A 7,039-nucleotide genomic window follows, 5' to 3' on the forward strand; every position below is an offset into this window, starting at 1 on the left:
TTAACCTTTGGCTAGTCCTAGTACTCATCACTCGGTACAACATGGGATGTCAAAAGACTTTACCATCCTATCAAACACAGCAAAGGTTTTTCACATCTGAAATACAGGGGTTGGACAATGAAACTGAAACACCTGGTTTTAGACCACAATAATTTATTAGTATGGTGTAGGGCCTCCTTTTGTGGCCAAAACAGCGTCAATTCGTCTTGGGAATGACATATACAAGTCCTGCACAGTGGTCAGAGGGATTTTAAGCCATTCTTCTTGCAGGATAGTGGCCAGGTCACTACGTGATACTGGTGGAGGAAAACGTTTCCTGACTCGCTCCTCCATAACACCCCAAAGTGGCTCAATAATATTTACAGTACTTAGGGGCCGAAATAATATTCTTACAGGAGACCCACCTTAAATCTAATGAACACTCAAAGCCTAAAAAAGGGTGGATAGACCAGATTTATCACTATTTGGCCCCCAGCCATGGATTTAAAATCATGGATGGAAGATGGACTAAACTGTACACAAAGGCTGGTATGAACCTCGGTGCACTTCTTTCCTCTTTGAGGAAATGTTAAGAAGGAATGAGAACAGAGAGGATGTTGTGGTGGTCTTACTTGGTTCTTGGTTACAATTTTCTGGAGGAGTGGGTGCCGTTTGCACACCCAAGACGGAGGCGGGCAGAAGCTAATGTGGAAGGGTGGTGTGATCTCTGTGTTTCTTGTTCTTTTTTGAGAGGTTAAGTTGCAGGCAGAGGGTAGACAGACAGTCAAGTGTTTTCTAGGAGGAAGGTGAGCTCCAGTGGACTGAATCCGAGCAGGGGATCTTAGAGGCTGTCTAGAGAGTCCAGGGTGAGGAGGAAGATCCAGACCAAGTCCAGCCTTATGAGCGGCCTTCTCATGAGCTGCTCCGGCAGGTAATCATGCCTGCCTGCAGTGCATGTTGAGGAGTGAGAGCCAGCTATACACATACACACACATTAGATCTGCACTCAGCCCCACAGATATGAAAGCAATACCTCATGCCAAAATTCATGGTTGATTGTATGACTGATGTAGCTCCATCAGAATAATTTCGCCTTCTCCCACATGTAGGCCCATTGACAACAAATAGCTGGTCATGAATCAGCCATATGTTGGTCACATCTGTCATTCAATTATTCTTTTGTTGGCAATGCAAAATAAATCTGACAAAAAATTTATAAATTATTCCAACCAAAACCCTCTTCCGAACACCGCAAGATATCGACTTAGCAGCCTGTGTCATAAATTTAAACAATTGTATCACAAGCAGAAGAGAGAAAACAACAGACATACAGTGACTAGATATGTGCCGTTTTTGTTAATTTCTTTTTAGTTCCTTTTTAAGTAAAGAATATGCTTCGCCACCACTGTTTAAAGTGGGGTTGGGGAGCTGCTGACTTCGACGGGTGACATTATTAAGTGATAGAAGGAATACTTTGAGGATCTACTTGAATTACTACTTTCACCTCATCTTTTGCTTATTCGGTTCCAAATAAGCAGTAGACGACAAATGCAAGTACTTGAACAAGTGCACTTGTACACAGTGGACATGCTATGCATAGCATTCCACTGTGTTGATATCACTGCTTGCTTGTGCAATGAACAATGTGTTTTATTGTTGGAGAAAAAATCTTGTATCTTAACTTGTATTTATTTTTGTTTTGTTGTGAAACTCAGTTGTTTTGATCATGCTTCACATCTGTCTGTGGTTTAACTGATAAATATTTACAAAAAAATCTAAAACAGCATGCGATTTTGACCAAACATTAAGAATTTATATTTGGAAGAAAACGTTTCTTTTCATTTTCTGAAAAGTATGGAGCATGTCCTTCCATATTTATTGTACTAAATTTAAAATATTGCTTCATCAAATCAAGAAGAGAAAGAAGCAGTCAGAGAAGGTGGATCACACACCAGAAGAATGAACAGAAAAGCTAACTTGGTATGGTATAAAGCCTTTGCTCTGACAGACATATGATGATCCTCTTTTAGAGGAAATTTAGCAGCACGTGCATTACCTTCGTCTGTGTAATTCAAACAAATGTTTGAACTGCTGATTATATCAATATTCCACTAGCTGTATTTGTAGAGAAAAGAATTCAGGGTAACATGCTCATTCTCAACATTATCAACCTTTTTTATTTATTTATTTTTTACTTAATCAGAATCAGAATCAGCTTTATTGCCATGTTCGTATACAAACAAGGAATTTGACTCCGGTACACTTTGCTCTTTTGTTCTGTTTTTGCATTACAGAATATACAAATTTACAATTTACAATGTACAATATACACATATATAAATAAAAGGTGCATTTGCAACATCTGTATGCTGTTGTTCTGTACTCTATTGAATGTTCATCAGAGAAACAGCCTGGGGGAAGAAACTGTCTCTGTGGCGGCTGGTTTTAGTAAACAGGGCTCTGTAGCGGCGGCCTGAAGGTAAAACTCTAAACAGTTTATGTGCAGGGTGTGTGGGGTCTGCAGAGATTTTAGCAACTCTTTTCTTGACCCTAGACCTGTATAAGTCCTGGATGGAGGGAAGGTCAGCTCTGATTATTTTCTCTGCAGTCCTGATTATTCATTGCAGTCTGGACCTGTCCTGTTTTGTGGATGAGCCAAACCACACTGAGATGGATGACAGGACAGACTGAATGATGGCAGTGGAGAAGATGACCAACAGTTCCTGTGGAAGGTTGAACTTCTTGAGTTGCCTCAGGAAGTACAGTCTCTGCTGGACCTTCTTTCGAACAGTGTCTATGTGTGAAGACCATCTCAGGTCCTCAGAGATGGTGGTTCCTAAGAACCTGAAGTGGTCCACGGCCGATGCAGTGTTGTTGAGGATGTTGAGGGGGATGTATGGGGGTGGTGTTCTCCGAAAGTGTGAAAATACATTGTTCTGTGGTGTGATTGCAATAAAAATAATGGCAGTTATGTGTTCTTCTATAAGAAATAAATGTTAGAAATTGTTTTACAATATTTTAAAACATTCTGTTTTGACATCTGTTAAAACATCTCAATTTAAAAGCATCACACACAATTCATAATAAAGTAAATTTCCCAGTATTATCTACAACATTATAATAATTGCAGCTTTATTTATCGGTGCAAATCCCTAATTTCACAGAATGTTGTCTGATGGTATTTTTGCGTTTGGACTCAATTTAAATATAACAAAAACACTTTCTTTGCCCTGAACAACAGAGAAAATCTGGATTTAATTGACTCTCCCTTTTATTTGTTTGGACTTGCCCACATCTGCTCAAACAGCCAACAAAGATTGTTTATTGAAAGATAGCCATCTGTGAGCTGTTATCTTCATCTTTCCCACTTGTAGTGGGGCCACTGATATGACAACAATAACAAAAGGGTGGGTCATTTTACTTTAAATGAAATAACAATGCAGTTTCCACTGAGCACCCACTCCATGCTGTTTGATCTCACTAAAGCAGCTGGTGCTTAAATGTAGTGGACACCAAAAACAGACTTGTTCAATAGATCAATGCTAAGCTTACATGTGTATTGTGCGCTGATCTGACATTTATGAGCTTACAAGGATTTATATAAATAACAGAGCCTGTTTAAGAGTTTAACAATCGTTGGTTATTAAGAAACGCTGTACAATAGTATTTGTGTTAAATATGTTGGTTTAATAACAAACACTTTGCATTGTGCACATGTAAGTGCATCGATAACTTTAATACTTGCATGAAGTCTTTAACAAACAATGACTTTACACAAATTTCCTGGCGGTACAGATTTCTGTTCTTGCTTTTTTGTCACTTAAATGCTTCAAATGATCAAACCAGCACAAACTAATAATATTAATATCAGAATAAGATAGCCTATGTAAAAACAAAATACAGTTATGAAATAATTCCATTTATTAAGGGAAAAAAGCTATGCAAATCAACCTGGCCCTGTGTAATTGCCTTCTAAACCTTATAGGTAATCAATGTCATTTATCACATGCAATGAGTCTGGTTCACCCTTTTAATCAAAATTGTTGTAATTCAGTCACCCTGGAGGGCTTTTGAGCATGGGCAGTAGCCTTCATAAGAGCAGGGGTAAATTATTTTACCACTCTTGAATTTACTTTAGAAAATTGAGTCATAAAAATCGATGAGATATCTATTCATACGATGTTGCTCTTTTCTTTATTATTACACAGCTTTCTTTTATTTCCTTTTTGCTTTATGACTGGACATTTAATAGCCACCTAACCAATCAACAGTAATAAATGAAGGTTGTTACTGACAACTCATGACTCAGTGGTGGGTCTGTCTGATGTTATGTTGCCAAATATATGGTGCTGCTCAATGTCCAAGCAAAAGCCCTTTTTTACCTGTTTGTTTGGTTTTTTTTTTTGTTTGTTTGTTTTTTGTTGTTGTTTTATGCTTTGTAAATTGCATTGGTTCAGCCCAGTGTCATTGTGTTTGTCTAGATTATGACAAAATGCTTTAAACGTCTGGCCTTGGCTAAATTTTAACATCATCACATGGACTAAAATAAGCCTGGCTTTCAATGTTTTTATTTAGGCTTTAAAAACAGTTTCAAAAATAATAATATGACCACAGCAGGTACAATCCTCTCCAAAATTAACAATATAACAGAAAGAAAACTTACTTTACCAGAGTAAAAAGCACCCTGTAAAACACTGAACAATATAAAGCTGAGAGAACTGTCTTTTCATTGATGAGGATTCCATAAGAAAGATATTATAAAAGTCTCAGTCCTAAAGAACTGAGACCGTTTGGAGTAGGTGGTCTTAGTAGACTTCCAAACGAATTCTATTAACTATTATAAATTTTTCTGCACAGGAGAAGCTGCCATTAGCACACCAAGTTATGGAAAATAAGTGAACCCATGTCTGCAATCCAGAACACATTCCCTGAGAAGGAGCTCAAAGATTATTATTATTATTATTATTATTCTTTAAACTCCAGGTTTAATTGTGGAGTACCACAGGGCTCAGTACTTGGGCCAATTCTCTTTACTATATATATGCTTCCAATAGGTCAAATTATTAGGCAGCATGGGATAAATTTTCACTGTTACGCTGATGATACTCAGCTTTACTTATCCATAAATCCTGATGAGCCCAACCAGTTAGATAGACTACAAGCATGTTTTGAAGATATAAAAACTTGGATGACGTCAAATTTTTTGCTTCTAAATTCAGACAAGACAGAAGTTGTCGTCTTTGGACCGGAGTCTTTAAAAAAGAAACTGCTTAGTCAATCACTTAACCTGGATGGCATTAAATTGACCTCTGATAATAAAGTAATAAACCTTGGTGTTATTTTTGACCAGGACATGTCATTTAAATCCCATATTAAACAGCTTTCTAGGATTTCCTTCTTTCACCTCTGGAACATTGCCAAAATTAGAAATATCCTGTCCAGGAGTGACGCTGAAAAACTAGTCCATGCATTTGTTACTTCAAGGCTGGACTATTGTAATTCGTTACTATCAGGATGTCCACAAAATGCAGTTAAAAGCCTTCAGCTGATTCAAAATGCTGCAGCAAGAGTTCTGATGAAAATTAAAAAGAGAAATCATATTTCTCCTATTTTAGCTTCCCTTCATTGGCTCCCTGTTAAGTCCAGAATAGAATTTAAAATTCTCCTCCTCACATATAAAGCCCTTAATGATCTAGCTCCATCATACATCAGAGATCTGATTGTTCCATATGTTCCTAACAGAGCACTTTGTTCTCAGACTGCAGGTTTACTGGTGGTTCCTAGAGTCTCTAGAAGTAGAATGGGAGGCAGATCCTTTAGTTATCAGGCTCCTCTCCTGTGGAACCAGCTCCCAGTTTTAGTCCGTGAGGCAGACACCCTGTCTACTTTTAAGGCTAGGCTTAAAACTTTCCTTTTTGATAAAGCTTATAGTTAGAGTGGCTTAGGTTATCCTGAGCTATCTTCCTTATTTTTTACCTCCGTCTTCTTCCCTCCCTGTTGGTTGGAGTAAGGGGGAGTCAGGTTTAGCCTAAACCGGCTCAGTTATGGTTGAGGTGAAAACACACCCTCCATTTCTGCTACCTGTATGACCCCTTCTCTTTTCCAATGGTTATAATCAGTCTGACAGAGAGAGATATCCCAATCATTGTGGTTTTTAGTATAACAATAACCATCAGTGGGACCCTTTGTGGGGTTCCTTGAGATGACATTGTTGTAAATAAGCGCCGTTTAACTAAATAATCTGAACTGAAACTATCTGTGTAGTTATGCTGCTATAGGTTTAGGCTGCTGGAGGACATAACGGCCACTTTCACCCTCTTCGCTACATTCTCACACTACTCTCCAATTTTGCATTATTTGCTGTTATTTCAGCTTCTAACCTTGTTCTCTCTTTTCTCTTCCTAGAAGCTACATCTGGCCTGGCTCTGTGTCTACCTGTGACACCTTTCTGGAGAGGGGAATCGTCCGAGCTTCTGCTGGCAACAACTTAATGCTCACCTTCAACAGATGATCCACATAGCCCTGTCTTTTAGTGTTTAACCCTTTCTCTCTCCTAGACATGGAAATTTACTGAGCCTTTACTGTAACTAATTATATGTGCTCTCTTTCAGACTCTAACCTTGAAAACTGGCTCAGAGTTTATCTGTTCTTTCTTTCTAGGTGAAACGACTAAAGGAGCTACATCCATTAACATTTACTTTTCCTTCCCATAGAAAGTACTCCTGGATCAGTGCTTCTTTGTTCTCTTTGTGTCTCTGCTCTGTTCTCTCAAACCCCCAGTCGGTCGTGTCAGATGGCCGCTCACACTGAGCCTGGTTCTGCTGGAGGTTTCTTTCTGTTAAAAGGGAGTTTTTCCTCTCCACTGTCGCTACATGCATGCTCAGTATGAGGGATTGCTGCAAAGGCAACGCCAGTGACTGTCCACTGTCTCTACATACTCATCCGGGAGGAGGGAATGCTGCAAGTCACTGACTGGATGCAATCTGCTGGGTTTCCTTAGATAGAAAAACTTTTTATCCAATTTAAATAAAAAGCTAACTCCGACTGCACTGTTCAATTG

This window comes from Girardinichthys multiradiatus, chromosome 15 (assembly GCF_021462225.1).
Source record: "Girardinichthys multiradiatus isolate DD_20200921_A chromosome 15, DD_fGirMul_XY1, whole genome shotgun sequence".
In the NCBI taxonomy this organism is placed as follows: Eukaryota; Metazoa; Chordata; class Actinopteri; order Cyprinodontiformes; family Goodeidae; genus Girardinichthys; species Girardinichthys multiradiatus.